Raw genomic sequence first — 16,062 nt, 5'->3', positions numbered from 1 at the left:
TACTTGAACAAATTATAGCTGAGAACTTCCCTGAACTGGGGAAGGAAAAAGGCATTGAAATCCAAGAGGCACAGAGAACTCCCTTCAGACGTAACTTGAATCGATCTTCTGCACGACATATCATAGTGAAACTGGCAAAATACAAGGATAAAGAGAAAATTCTGAAAGCAGCAAGGGATAAACGTGCCCTCACATATAAAGGGAGACCTATAAGACTCGTGACTGATCTCTCCTTTGAAACTTGGCAGGCCAGAAAGGCTTGGCACGATATCTACAGTGTGCTAAACAGAAAAAATATGCAGCCGAGAATCCTTTATCCAGCAAGTCTGTCATTTAGAATAGAAGGAGAGATAAAGGTCTTCCCAAACAAACAAAAACTGAAGGAATTTGTCACCACGAAACCAGCCCTACAAGAGATCCTAAGGGGGATCCTGTGAGACAAAGTACCAGAGACATCACTACAAGCATAAAACATACAGACATCACAATGACTCTAAACCCATATCTTTCTATAATAACACTGAATGTAAATGGATTAAATGCGCCAACTAAAAGACATAGGGTATCAGAATGGATAAAAAAACAAGACCCATCTATTTGCTGTCTACAAGAGACTCATTTTAGATCTGAGGACACCTTTAGATTGAGAGTGAGGGGATGGAGAACTATTTATCATGCTCCTGGAAGCCAAAAGAAAGCTGGAGTAGCCATACTTATATCAGACAAACTAGACTTTAAATTAAAGGCTGTAACAAGAGATGAAGAAGGGCATTATATAATAATCACAGGGTCTATCCACCAGGAAGAGCTAACTATTATAAATGTCTATGCGCCAAATACCCGAGCCCCCAGATATATAAAACAATTACTCATAAACATAAGCAACCTCATTGATAAGAATGTGGTCATTGCAGGGGACTTTAACACCCCACTTACAGAAATGGATAGATCATCTAGACACACAGTCAATAAAGAAACAAGGGCCCTGAATGATACATTGGATCAGATGGACTTGACAGATATATTTAGAACTCTGCATCCCAAAGCAACAGAATATACTTTCTTCTCGAGTGCACATGGAACATTCTCCAAGATAGATCATATACTGGGTCACAAAACAGCCCTTCATAAGTTTACAAGAATTGAAATTATACCATGCATACTTTCAGACCACAATGCTATGAAGCTTGAAATCAACCACAGGAAAAAGTCTGGAAAACCTCCAAAAGCATGGAGGTTAAAGAACACCCTACTAACGAATGAGTGGGTCAACCAGGCAATTAGAGAAGAAATTAAAACATATATGGAAACAAACGAAAATGAAAATACAACAATCCAAACGCTCTGGGATGCAGCGAAGGCAGTCCTGAGAGGAAAATACATTGCAATCCAGGCCTATCTCAAGAAACAAGAAAAATCCCAAATACAAAATCTAACAGCACACCTAAAGGAAATAGAAGCAGAACAGCAAAGGCAGCCTAAACCCAGCAGAAGAAGGGAAATAATAAAGATCAGAGCAGAAATAAACAATATAGAATCTAAAAAAACGGTAGAGCAGATCAACGAAACCAAGAGTTGGTTTTTTGAAAAAATAAACAAAATTGACAAACCTCTAGCCAGGCTTCTCAAAAAGAAAAGGGAGATGACCCAAATAGATAAAATCATGGGATGCCCACTGTCACCGCTGCTGTTTAATATAGTGCTGGAAGTTCTAGCATCAGCAATCAGACAACAAAAGGAAATCAAAGGCATCAAAATTGGCAAAGATGAAGTCAAGCTTTCGCTTTTTGCAGATGACATGATATTATACATGGAAAATCCGATAGACTCCACCAAAAGTCTGCTAGAACTGATACATGAATTCAGCAAAGTTGCAGGATACAAAATCAATGTGCAGAAATCAGTTGCATTCTTATACACTAACAATGAAGCAACAGAAAGACAAATGAAGAAACTGATCCCATTCACAATTGCACCAAGAAGCATAAAATACCTAGGAATAAATCTAACCAAAGATGTAAAAGATCTGTATGCTGAAAACTATAGAAAGCTTATGCAGGTAATTGAAGAAGATATAAAGAAATGGAAAGACATTCCCTGCTCATGGATTGGAAGAATAAATATTGTCAAAATGTCAATACTACCCAAAGCTATCTACACATTCAATGCAATCCCTATCAAAATTGCACCAGCATTCTTCTCGAAACTAGAACAAGCAATCCTAAAATTCATATGGAACCACAAAAGGCCCCGAATAGCCAAAGTAATTTTGAAGAAGAAGACCAAAGCAGGAGGCATCACAATCCCAGACTTTAGCCTCTACTACAAAGCTGTCATCATCAAGACAGCATGGTATTGGCACAAAAACAGACACACAGACCAATGGAATAGAATAGAAACCCCAGAACTAGACCCACAAACGTATGGCCAACTCATCTTTGACAAAGCAGGAAAGAACATCCAATGGAAAAAAGACAGTCTATTTAACAAATGGCGCTGGGAGAACTGGACAGCAACATGCAGAAGGTTGAAACTAGACCACTTTCTCACACCATTCACAAAAATAAACTCAAAATGGATAAAGGACCTGAATGTGAGACAGGAAACCATCAAAACCTTAGAGGAGAAAGCAGGAAAAGACCTCTCTGACCTCAGCCGTAGCAATCTCTTACTCGGCACATCCCCAAAGGCAAGGGAATTAAAAGCAAAAGTGAATTACTGGGACCTTATGAAGATAAAAAGCTTCTGCACAGCAAAGGAAACAACCAACAAAACTAAAAGGCAACCAACGGAATGGGAAAAGATACTTGCAAATGACACATCGGACAAAGGGCTAGTATCCAAAATCTATAAAGAGCTCATCAAACTCCACACCCGAAAAACAAATAACCCAGTGAAGAAATGGGCAGAAAACATGAATAGACACTTCTCTAAAGAAGACATCCGGATGGCCAACAGGCACATGAAAAGATGTTCAACGTCGCTCCTTATCAGGGAAATACAAATCAAAACCACACTCAGATACCACCTCACGCCAGTCAGAGTGGCCAAAATGAAGAAATCAGGAGACTATAGATGCTGGAGAGGATGTGGAGAAACAGGAACCCTCTTGCACTGTTGGTGGGAATGCAAATTGGTGCAGCCGCTCTGGAAAGCAGTGTGGAGGTTCCTCAGAAAATTAAAAATAGACCTACCCTATGACCCAGCAATAGCACTGCTAGGAATTTATCCAAGGGATACAGGAGTACTGATGCATAGGGGCACCTGTACCCCAATGTTTATAGCGGCACTCTCAACAATAGCCAAATTATGGAAAGAGCCTAAATGTCCATCAACTGATGAATGGATAAAGAAATTGTGGTTTATATACACAATGGAATACTACGTGGCAATGAGAAAAAATGAAATATGGCCTTTTGTAGCAACATGGATGGAACTGGAGAGTGTGATGCTAAGTGAAATAAGCCATACAGAGAAAGACAGATACCATATGGTTTCACTCTTATGTGGATCCTGAGAAACATAACAGAAACCCATGGGGGAGGGGAAGGAAAAAAAAAAAAAAAAAAAAAAGAGGTTAGAGTGGGAGAGAGCCAAAGCATTAGAGACTGTTAAAAACTGAGAACAAACTGAGGGTTGATGGGGGGTGGGAGGGAGGGCAGGGTGGGTGATGGGTATTGAGGAGGGCACCTTTTGGGATGAGCACTGGGTGTTGTATGGAAACCAATTTGACAGTAAATTTCATATATTAAAAAATAAAAAAAATAAAAAAAAAAAAATCCAGCAGAAATAGTTACAGTATTTTCTGTAGCTAAGCAAAAAACAAAAACAAAAACAAAAAAAACCCAAAATACACAACCTGTAAAAACTGAACATTTTTATGAATACTTCTATAACCAAAACTAGTATCTGTATATCTTTGTTGAAACTTAATTGTCAGTGCTTCTGTACTTCCCTCTAAGAATTTAATTGTTCCAATAATGTAAAGAAAGAAAAAGTTTATTTTTAGGATAATGCCTTTCTCCAACAAATTAGATTTTCTATAAAATTGTATATATTACATTTTCACAGTTTTACTGAGTGATAATGATGATGCATATATAACTTTTGGCTTAGATAAAAAATAATTGAGAAGCAAGTTTCTAATATTTAAATATTATAATTTAGCTTCTTGCACTTCATCTCTCAAATGTAAGGGTGCAGTTTAAAATATTCTCTTTGTTAGCAGAGCCAAATAAGCTAAGAAAAACTTTCTCTAAACCACAATCTCAAGTATTCTATCTAAGCCTGAACTGAGAAAAGTATAATTTATTTTTGTTTTATTTTTTCTTTGTCTTGTTTTATTTTAAATAAAAGATACCAATGACAGAGGATGGGAATTGCCCACCAGCACAAACCAGATCACACCAGTTCTTAGTATGTGCCATTATAGGAATATAAATGTATATCCTGGAAAGGACACCAATGGAGTCAAGTGAATATAATAAACACCCCAAGAGCATCATTTTATTAGTTCTATTAGTAATGCTCAATAAACAGTACCTAGCAAATAAAGGAAAAGATCAATTTGGTAGAAAAGTAAATTTCATTCTCTCATTCTCTTAAAGAGACTACAAACTGGAAAAGCTTAACAGAGAGAACTATACTCTACCTATTGCAAAACAAATAACAATTTACAATGGTATTACAACAGACTTCTTAACAAAACAAAAAATCCTCTAACTGTAGATCACACATAAATCTAGACCCAAACTGCTTATAGAGCTACTTCTTTTTTTAAGACTTTTATGCCTCGGAGTGTTTCAAATGTTTGTGTTATTTTAAATTGTTAAGCGTTTTATACAAAAAAATAACAAATAGTGCTTGCTCACTGACCTAAGAGATCCTTTAAAGCCCTCTACAGTTTTCTCAAATGTTCAAAAAGGTTGACCTTAACCAACATCCTTTGTTAGATCTGTTAAGTCAATTTACGAAACAAAGTTAGGGTACTCCATAAAGTATGCCCATAGCTAGCACACTTTCAGTTTCCTAAAATTCAGAGAAAAAAATTCTTTCTCAGATAAATGTTGCCTTATTTTGCTGAGAAATTTAGTAGCGGGAATTTAACAGTGATTCCTCTGACCACAGCCACAGCTAATATGAAACACTGCTGGGGCTAATGGAGCCTGTCAGTTTCTTATTTTAGCACAATAGGTACTGCAGGAATGTCTGCTATATTTGAATGACTGGTAACAGTAACACAGGAGCAACTAAGCTACTCCACTGTAACATCAAAAAATAATTTCATTACATATTCTCTCTTTTCTGGGAAAGTAAAAACCTTTTATAGATATCTTTACAATGACATCTCAAATACAATGAGGATGCTAGAAGATATTGCTTCATATTTACAACAAACAGATGTTCAGTCCTGTGTAGTTAAAAACAACCCAATAGGGGCGCCTGGGTGCTCAGTCAGTTGAGCGTCCAACTTCGGCTCAGGTCATGATCTCGCAGTCTCTGAGTTCGAGCCCTGCGTCGGGCTCTGTGCTGACAGCTCAGAGCCTGGAGCCTGCTTCAGATTCTGTGTCTCCCTCTCTCTCTCTGCCCCTCCCCTGCTCATGCTCTGTTTCTCTCTTTGTCAAAAATAAATAAACACCAAAAAAATTTTTAAAAAAAACAACAATAAACCATTACCCTGCTTAGTGCAATTCTTAGACATTCTTTACAGGAATAAATGACCAGGATAAATGAGATCCCATTATATATTTTAACCTGCCATTTCCCTGTGAGAGACAAAGCCTATAGAATACAAACTTCTAGAGAAACAACCTACTACAATGCCTTGGATTTAAATAGTTTAAAGTCTACAAAGCATTTTCTCATTCAATTAATTTATCATCTCATATGAAGTTGCACTCCAGTCAAGGAACCAATTCCATCACAAGGCTGGTAAACCAAAGGCGAATAATCTCAGCCATAGAGACTCATGCCATGATCTCAGCCATGACCCATATTCATACAATGCCCAGACTACTAGAGTCTATTTAGCAAGTACAAATACTCCTTAAGTTGTACTACTTGTCCAGTTCTACACTTGCTGTCAATCCCATTCCAGCCCCATGTCCAGTCACTGAGCATCATCTGACTAGTCACGTTTACACCAGACTATTTCTCCTTCTCCGTAGTGTTTTCCAGCTCTGAATTTGCCCATTAGTTCCACCTAGGGCAAACACCTCCTCTGATTCACAAGAACACTCTTTTTTCCTCCCTTGTCTTTGAGCTTTTGCCCCAGTTATCTCAGCAGAATCCCCTATCTCTCTGAGTTTCAGTTATGAGCTAAATAATAAACCCAGCCTTGAATGGTGAGTGTCAGCAACAGCCCTCTGAACCAAGGGAAAGAAAAACCTTATGTGGTGAAGTGAAATAAGAAAAGTACCACCACTGCCATTAATCTTGGGAAGCCTTAAAAATACTCATGCATTCACCTTTTCACATATTATCACTGAGTGATGACCATGTGATGGAAATACAAAGATGAAAAAGTCATAACCCCTGCTCTCAGAAGAACCCAGTAAAGGTTAATTCCTCATCCCTTCCTAGTTCACATCAATAGATTCACATTCAATCCTATTTTTAAGATGTGACTTTACCATGCATGGCCCTTGCTCATAAGGAGCAAAATATACCTGGAAGCATTAGTGAACCTGGCAATATATTAGAGGACGATAATTGTTCAGCACAGAAAACAAGTGCAGAAACTGGGAGGAATATAACTGACATGAGATCATAGATCCAAATAATAACTGACAGAAATAATACTTCAATCTACAGGCACCTGCCTCTCCTCTCCAAATGAATGAATAAACAAACCAGTGGATGAATGAATTAACTAATGAATAAACACAGTCAGAGTCCACAAAATGGACTAACAACCAGGTATACAACATATGGTTGCTAATATTATTTATGCTCAGGGCTCAGTGCTAAAGGTTATCTCATTTAGAGTTCAAAATAAATCTAAGAAATAGAGATTATCCTCCTCATCTTGTAAATGAGAAGAGTCTTAATTTGACCAATGATACCCAGCAGATGGCAAACTGGGATTTGAACTCAAATCTTCTAAATTCAATGCTCCTTTCATCTCATCATAGCTGGCATTTCTTTCTTTCATCAGATAGTACTTTACAGAGAAAAAAATATTACAATGAAATTGGCAATAAAGCACATTTCTTAAATGCTAAAACTATTTTCATTCTGGCTTCTCATATAAACTTAGAAATGCTTCTATAGTTAGTGGGAAGAATATGCAAATACATGAATTAAAACTTGTGCTTAAGTATTTCTAATCACTTCAAATTCTGCTTCTGTGTGTTTCATAATGCCTGACAATAATGCTATGAAAGCCTTCCCAACCAAATCTTTCTTCTTTTACCCTGCCCTTCCCTATATATAAGAACTTTTTCCATGTTAGTAGAATCCCAAGCTCCTTCCTTACAGATAATATGAGGTACCTAACTCTGCAAATCCCATGTTTGAAGTTTCAGGTCATATTAGGCAAACTGGCTCCCAATGCGATCAATTTTTTTACTCTTAATATTCTTTATATTAAACTTACTTTACAATATGGACCAAAAGGATAGCTTTCCTTATAGTCTACCCCTAAAGAATGGATCAAAACATATAAATATTTTGGAACATCAGTCAAAATTTCAGGGTAGACTTTATCACTTAGAGTCAGTAAACACAATTCTCAATCTCATAAGAAATGACTAAATGATAATCTTATGATTATTATTCTAAATTCTTCATCAGATATATTGTTTATATCTGTTTTGAGCAATTCTTTAGCTGTCATTTCTTTCTGGAATTTCTTTTGAGAAGAATTCTCCCGTGTCATCATTTTGTCTAGTTTTCCGTCCCTTATGTGTTTTCATAGCTTGTTATGTGTCCTGCACCTGCAAGCACTACTATATTAAAGAAGGGTCATACACTGTCCAGGGCCTGGCCCTTCAGGAGGTGTTTTTTGGAGTGTGTTACATGCTTTCTGTTGTTGTGACTCTGGTTGCTTTATCTCCCTACTCGTAGTGGTGGTTTGGACCCTCCACCAGGTGTGCTTTGATTTGTTCGTTGAAGTAACTCAGGAAAAAACGAAATAAAATTTAAAAAAAGAAAGAAATGAATACTGACAGATTTGAAAGCCATTCCCAAAAAACAGTGCTACTGCTGAGTCACCACAACCAAATGACATAGTTTTCCATTCAACAAAACATACTAAGCCCTAGGCCCTAAACAGTCACTGTTCAAGATCCTGGGGATAGGCAGTAAGACAAAATAAGACCCTTACTCCCATGGTGTTTACAGTCACTTGCGGGACAACAATGAGAAGGCAAAAAAAAAAAAGAATACAAAGGACGGGGCACCTGGGTGGCTCAGTTGGTTAAGCAACTGACTCCGGCTCAGGTCATGATCTCACGGTTCATGGGTTTGAGCCCCGCGTCAGGCTCTGTACTGACAGGTCGGAGCCTGGAGCCTGCTTCGGATTCTGTGTCTCCTTCTCTCTCTGTTCCTCCCCTGCTTCTTCTCTCTCAAAATAAATAAACGTTTAAAAAAAAAAGAAAAAAGAATACAAAGGACCAGAGAACATCACCAGAAACATCAACTCTACAGGTAACTCAATGGCACTAAATTCGTATCTTTCAATAATCACTCTGAATGTGAATGGACTAAATGCTCCAATCAAAAGATACTGGGTATCAGAATGGATAAAAAACAAGATCCATCTATTTGCTGCCTTTTAGAGACTAATTTTAGATACTAGCAAACTGAATTCAACAGTACCTTAAAAGAATTATTCACTATGATCAAGTGGGATTTATTTCTGGGCTGCAGGGATTGTTCAACATTTGCAAATCAATCAATGTGATACACCACATTAATAAAGGAAAGGATAATCATATGATCCTTTCAATAGATGCAGAAAAAACATTTAACAAAATACTCCATACTTTCTTGATAAAAACCCTCAAGAAAGTATGGATAGAAGGAATATACCTCAATATCATAAAAGCCATGTAGGAAAGGCCCACAGCTAACATCATCCTCAATGGGGAAAAACTGAAAGCTTTCCCCCTAAGGTCAGGAACACAACAGGGATGTCCAGTCTCACCACTGTTGTTCAATATAGTACTAGGAAGTCCTAGCCTCAGCAATCAGACAACAGAAAGAAATAGACATGATATTCTACATGGAAAACCTGAAAGACTCCACCAAAATACTGCTAGAACTGATATGTGAATACAGCAAAGGTGCAGGATATAAAATCAACGTACAGAAATCAATTGCATTTCTATACACAAATAATGAAAGAGCAGAAAGAGAAATCAAGGAACTGATCCCACTTACAACTGCACCAAAAACCATAAGATACCTAATAATAAACCTAAGCAAAAAGGTAAAAGATCTGTATGCTGAAAACTACAGAAAGCTTATGAAAGAAACTGAAGAAGACACAAAGAAATGGAAAAATATTCCATGCCCATGGATTGGAAGAACAAATATTGTTAACATGTCTATATTATCCAAAGCAACCTACACATTCAATGCAATCCCTATCAAAATAACACCAACATTCTTCACAGAGCTAGAATAAACAATCCTAAAAATGGAACCAGAAAAGACCCTGAATAGCCAAAGTAACACTGAACAAGAAAACCAAAGCTGGAAGCATCACAATTCCAGACTTTAAACTGTATTACAAAGCCGTAATCACCAAGACAGTATGGTACTGGCACAAAAACAGATACATAGATCAATGGAACAGAATACAGAACCCAGAAATGGACCCACAAATGCATGGCCAACTAATCTTCAACAAAGCAGGAAAAGAGTACCCAATGGAAAAAAGACAGTTTTTTTTGGCAAATGGTGCTGGGAAAACTGGACAACGACATGCAGAAGAATGAACCTGGACCACTTTCTTACATCATACACAAAAAGAAACCCAAAATGGATGAAAGACATAAATGTGAGACAGGAAACCATCAAAATCCTACAGGAGAAAACAGGAAACAACCTCTTTGACCTCAGCCACAGCAACTTCTTACTAGACATGTCTCTGGAGGCAAGAAAAATAAAAACAAAAATGAACTATTGGGACTTCATCAAGACAAAAAGCTCCTGCACAGCAAAGAAAACAATCAACAAAACTAAAAGGCAACTGATGGAATGTGAGAAGATATTTGCAAACGACATATTAGATAAAGGGTTAGTATCCAAAATCTATAAAGAACTTATCAAATTCAACACCCAAAAAAACAATAATCCAGTGAATAAATGGGCAAAAAACATGAATAGGGACTTTTCCAAAGAAGAGATCCAGATGGCTAACAGACACATGAAAAGATGTTCAACATCACTCACCATCAGGGAAATACAAATCAAAACCACAATGAGATACCACCTCACACTTGTCAGAATGGCTAACATTAACAACTTAGGAAACAACAGATGTTGGCAAGGATGCAGAGAAAGGGGAACCCTTTTGCACTGTTGGTGGGAAAGCAAACCGGTACAGCCACTCTGGGAAACAGTATGGAGGTTCCTCGAAAAGTTAAAAAATAGAACTACCCTATGACCCAGCAATTGCACTACTAGGTATTTATCCAAAGGATACAAAAATGCTGATTCAAAGGGGCACATGCCCCTCAGTGTTTATAGCAAAGCTAATCAATAATAACCAAATTACAGAATGAGCCCTAATGTCCATTGACTGATGAATGGATAAAGAAGATGTGGTATATATATGCAGAATACTACCCAGCAATCAAAAACAATGAAATCTTGCCATTTGCAACAACATGGATGGAACTAGAGTGTATTATGTTAAGTGAAATAAGTCAGTCAGAGGAAAACAAATATATGATTTCACTCATGTGTAATTTAAGAAACACAACAGATGAACTTAGGGGAAGGGAATAAAAAATAGGATAAAAATGGAGGCAAACCATAAGAGACTCTTAAATACAGAGAACAGAGGGTTGATGGAAGGGAGGTGGTGGCGGGGGGGATGAGCATTAAGGAGGGCATTTATTGGGATGAGCACTGGGTGTTACATGTAAGTGATGAATCACTGGGTTCTACTCTTGAAACCAATACTACACTGTATGTTAACTAACTTGAATTTAAATAATTTTTTAAAAGAATGCATAAATAAACAGATAAGAACTATAGCGAACAGTGCTAACTGCTATGCAGAGAATTCAAATACAGTGATATGACAGTAACTGGATGGTCATTTTAGATTGGGTCATCAGGAAAACCTCTCAAAAGAAGTGAATTTTAGCAGAGATGTGAATAGTTAAGACTATTGTACAAAAATCAAGTAGGAAAGCATTCTGGGGGGGAGGGCACAGCTAGTGCAAAAGCCATAAGGCAGGAATAAGCAAGTATGCTGAAGAATAAAGAAAAAAAATCACAACATGTCTTAGAAGGGAGTGATCTCAAGAAAGAGTGGTAGAAGTTCAGAAAGGAAGAGTAGGAACGGGTCAGATCATCCAACTTTGTAAGCCGGCAGAATATATTTGGACTTTACTTTCAGTGAGATGGAAAGCCTTTGAAGGAAGCTGCATAGTATCTGAAGTTGTATACAGCAGGATTTAGAGTTCAAACCAGAAAAAATATATTCACTAAATATATATGTTCACATATATTAAGTCCATGTATTTGCTTGTTTCTACACTCTACACTCAATGAAATTTATCCCAAGACACTGCAAAAGAATCCTAGAGCTAGAAAGAATCTTAAAGAATATAAAACTATCACTTAAAGAATATAAAAACATTTGTTCAACCAATGGCTCGGTTGCTTAAGCATCCGAATCTTGATTTCAGCTCAGGTCATGATGTCACAATTTGTGAGATCAAGCCCTGAGTCAGGCTCTGCACCGACAGTGTGAGCCTGCTTGGGATTCTCTCTCTCTCCCTCTTTCTGCCCCTTACCCCCTCTCTCTCTGTCTCAAAATAAATAAAAAACATTTTAAAAAATCTTTTTTTTTTTTAATGTTTTTATTTATTTTTGAGACAGAGAGAGACCGAGCATGAGCAGGGGAGGGGCAGAGAGAGGGGGAGACACAGAATCTGAAGCGGGCTCCAGGCTCCGAGCCGTCAGCACAGAGCCAGACGCGGGGCTCGAACTCAAGAAGTGTGAGATCATGACCTGAGCTGAAGTCAGACGCCCAACTGACTGAGCCACCCAGGCGCCCCTAAAAAATCTTTTTAAAATAAGTATCATTTATATTTCTTCATTAATGGCTGAGAGAAATGTCTCCAAAATAAGTAAGGACAACTAAAATGTCTGGGATATATCCTAAACTCAAAGCTGACATTAATTAGAAAATTATCCTTTCATGTGTTCATGAACTGGACCACCATGAATCACACGCATATGACCAATCACAGAATTTAAGTTTTTGTGTCAACCTCTGACCTGGATCTGAAGCTAAAAATTTAAGTAAGGCACATACCCACTAACGTGTTTAATCAATTTAATCATTCCAATCCCAACCCACTGGGTACACCACAACCTGGAAATTCATTCATCCAATGAATGGTAAGGAACTACTCCTATGTGCAAGAAATTATACTGGAAAACAAAGAATTAGAATCCCAAAACAATAATTCATGCAAGGTAAAATCTGCCAACATGCCTCTCAGATAACAGCACTTCAGCTGAAAGGATCATCTGGCAGCAGGCAAGCTGGTCCTGAAGGATGAGTAGGATTTACAGATGGGGAGAACATTTTAGACAACAGGCACAGTAGGGGTAAAAGACCTACATTAACTGCAAGCAGCCTTTGAGACCAGAAATCTAGAGTATTAATTACATTTAGAGCAACTATTTCCAATATGAAAATACTCAAAACTGAGTTATACCTACATGATATTTATGTTTCATCTCAGCTCAGTAATACAAGAGTTTTGCATCTGTATTTACCACCTTAATTAACACCAAAAAAAAAAAAGTGTTATAATATAAACAAACTTAAGCCTAGGTCAGACTATTACATTTGTTTTCTAAAAGGAATTAAATAGGATTTCAAAAGCCTTTGAAAATTTGCTTTTCAGGAAACATAAAAAGAAATGGAAAATCACGTATGCTGCCTGGTGCAAAACTTGCAAAGGTGCCCTTTTTAAGAAACGATGTTAACATGCAAAGTGTTTTAAATTCAGCATCCAAAATTTCAGAACACAGAGTAGATGAGAAAGTGCTATCAACATTGCAGTATAAAGTTGTGCTACTTTTTAAAGACTAATCTATTCCACTGTTTCTCTTGAATAATACCCTACATGACTGCTCCTATCAACAATTAATTTTCTGCCCTTTTGGAAAAACCATTATGTTAATATATTAATTCACCTGAAAACTGACAAGCAATAACATAATTTGGAGTTTTTAAAAATCATGTTAAAAGTTCATTCTATTTTCAGTAAATCATAGGAAACTGTTTTAACATTCTCCTAGCCAACTCAAAGGCAGAGCATCAAAAAAAATCAATTATCAAAGCTAACCAATGTGTGCTATTTCTAATATGTTTGTATTCTCCCTTATCTTTCTTAAAATTCATTTTTCATTGCAAGATCTCATTGCCAATGTGATGTTTTCCCTATGTGGAATTCTCTGAACTTTATCCTTAAATGGCACAGGTAGGCTCAATGCAGTGAAGGTCAAGTAAACCCACATGGTAGTAGTAAGGAAGTAGAACAATGGAACTCGGGCACACCATAAAAAGAACCTTAAAGGTATTTTTACTTGGAAAACCATACATGATAGAAGAGCAACAAAGGTATCATTGTTCATTAAAGTCTTTTTCTTTCATTGTTTTAAATTCCACATGATTCACAGCTGAATCTGACCTTGGAAGGACTACTTTCTGCATCCCCAACTCAGAACCACAGAATTCTCTTCATGCTCCAAAGTTCAGTCCAAGAAAAGCTCCCACTGCCTTGCCCTGCTTCACTTTGCATTACGGAAAGTTTTTCCCATGTGGGAAACTGCTAATTTTGCCTGAGTTTTACAAACTTGTAGATCTTCCCCATGATAGCACCTGTCACAATGTCCTATGCATTGGAGGCATTCAAGAAATTTTTTTAAAGAGCAAATCAGACAAAGCACATTTATCAAAAAACAGATCAAATGAGGTCAGAAATATTAAAGTTGTCATTGGTAATCAATCTACTAAGAACATGCCAAGCAGATATCCAAAACAACTCCGGAACATTTTTACCAGATTCCACAAAGTACAGAGTTGGGGCTGTGTCATGGAAGCCCTGGGCTCCTGGCTGCCTCACCAGTCTGCCCAACTGGGATGATGTCTTCACCATCCCTGAGGAAGGAGGCCTGTGCTACCCACAGCTCCCTAAAGGCAGCTCTAGTCTCAGTGGCAACCGCAGGGATACTCGCCTTCACCGCCACAGGAAGAGCAAGCACCAGGACTTAGGAACAGAAAAATGAGTCCCATTAGAATCCACTAGCTCTCCCTGCAAGGACAATGTCCCCATTTTCCTCATCTTCTCACAAAAATAGCAGAGAGGTAGTTGTCTCTATATGCTTCTCCTTTTACCTTCCTTTATGACTAAAATGTGCATAAAACCACACTGAAAACAGAAGTCCAGCATCACTACAGAAAACAGCCTCAGGCTCCCTCCATCATATATCTGATGAGATCCAGCCCTGAAGGCCTGTACGTCTTCACATTTTCTATCGCTTACAAGCCCAAAAGAGCAACAACCCTTTACAAATTAACAAAGGTATTTGTAGACATGCCAGATTTACAGTTGCTGGGAGAAGATCTAACTACAGTATTTTCTCCCTTAAAAACTACATCGTTTCCCAATAGGTATTCTGCTTCTTGCCTGTTCTGCACAGAGGATTGATAAATGGCACTTATGGGCACATGCACACAAATACACACACGGATGATTATTTAATCTACTTTTTAAAAAATGTGGTATACAAATGTGTGTTCCAAAACACAAATCTTAAAGTTGTATTAAATAGGAAATGTTCACATTTTTTTAAATCCTGCAATAAATTTCTGGGAAGACAAAAAATCAAATTTATCAAGAAATACAGGATTTCCTTACCACATATATTCAAATAACTTCTCAAAATTACAGGGCTTTGGGACTAGAGGTATCCTGGAGATATATTCGCCTAAAACAGGGAAGATGTATTGTGACAATCAGCAACTCTAAATGAAAAATAGCCAGAAAGCCATGGTCTTTGAGATGACTAAATCCAAAGGCTGAGCAAAAGTTATTAAAAACGGCAGGATGATTCTAGGGTGCAGGATCCTGTCTCCCAGGGTCACTATGAAACAAATGTAAGTATGAACATGAGTTCAAGTTACAGTTATCAAAGTGCTGAGGTTTAGAATTTAAAAGCACAAGTATCTAACAAAATGAGTAGATTATCTCAAACGTTCTAAAAACTGTTTCAGTGCAGTTAACAACACACAGGAAAATGCATTACCAGACCTGGACTCCAACAGTATGTAAATATATCCATTACATACATATTCTGGGCTGTAAGGATTCTCCAAAGTACTGTGAAACGAAACTAAACCAAACTAACTAACTAAATAATAAAAACCTATCTATCTTTAGTCCCACAACTATTTCCAGACTTCGAAAAGGACCGTAACCCTTCCTTCAAAATATATTTTGTGTTTCTGAATTGTCCCTGGAGTGTTTCTGTCGGTGTGGATTTTCTTTGTGGCTGTTTTTTAAGGATTCAGTCGGCTGGCTGCCAATTTATTAAGGTCCTGTTCTAATCACCTTCACTTACGACCGTGGGTATGAGACATGCGGGACTCACTTCCTTAGCATGCGGAGCTGGATCAAAGATTCGGGACAGGCTAGTTACCAGAGCCTAAGGCAGGCGGGGAGAGGGTACAGAGAAGGGTAGAGAGCACTTAAAACCATCACGAATTCGATTTCCCGTCTCTCCTTGTCCCTCTGACATTCCGTTTGGTAACCCGACACGTCATCCATACCCCTAACAAGGTATCCCTCTCCCCTTCTA

The 16,062-nt window shown here is 37.7% G+C and overlaps 1 protein-coding gene across 6 annotated transcripts in view; it reads right to left on the bottom strand.

Annotated features, from left to right (window-relative positions):
- Window positions 1-16,062, bottom strand: part of ST7 (suppression of tumorigenicity 7) — a 268,935-nt gene that overhangs the window by 237,756 nt on the left and 15,117 nt on the right. Inside the window, exon 1 of one of the 6 annotated variants that reach the window (XM_078440214.2) lies at window positions 15,123-15,194. The exons of the other annotated variants lie outside the window; for them this stretch is intronic. The gene's annotated coding sequence lies outside the window, so the exon portion shown is untranslated. Of the gene's footprint in view, window positions 1-15,122; window positions 15,195-16,062 lie in introns of those variants that run through there. 6 annotated transcript variants of the gene reach the window in all.

The sequence above is a fragment of the Panthera onca genome, chromosome A2 (genome assembly GCF_046562875.1).
Source record: "Panthera onca isolate mPanOnc1 chromosome A2, mPanOnc1 haplotype 2, whole genome shotgun sequence".
NCBI classification, from domain to species: domain Eukaryota; kingdom Metazoa; phylum Chordata; class Mammalia; order Carnivora; family Felidae; genus Panthera; species Panthera onca.
This window is presented reverse-complemented; position numbering and strand designations above follow the sequence as displayed.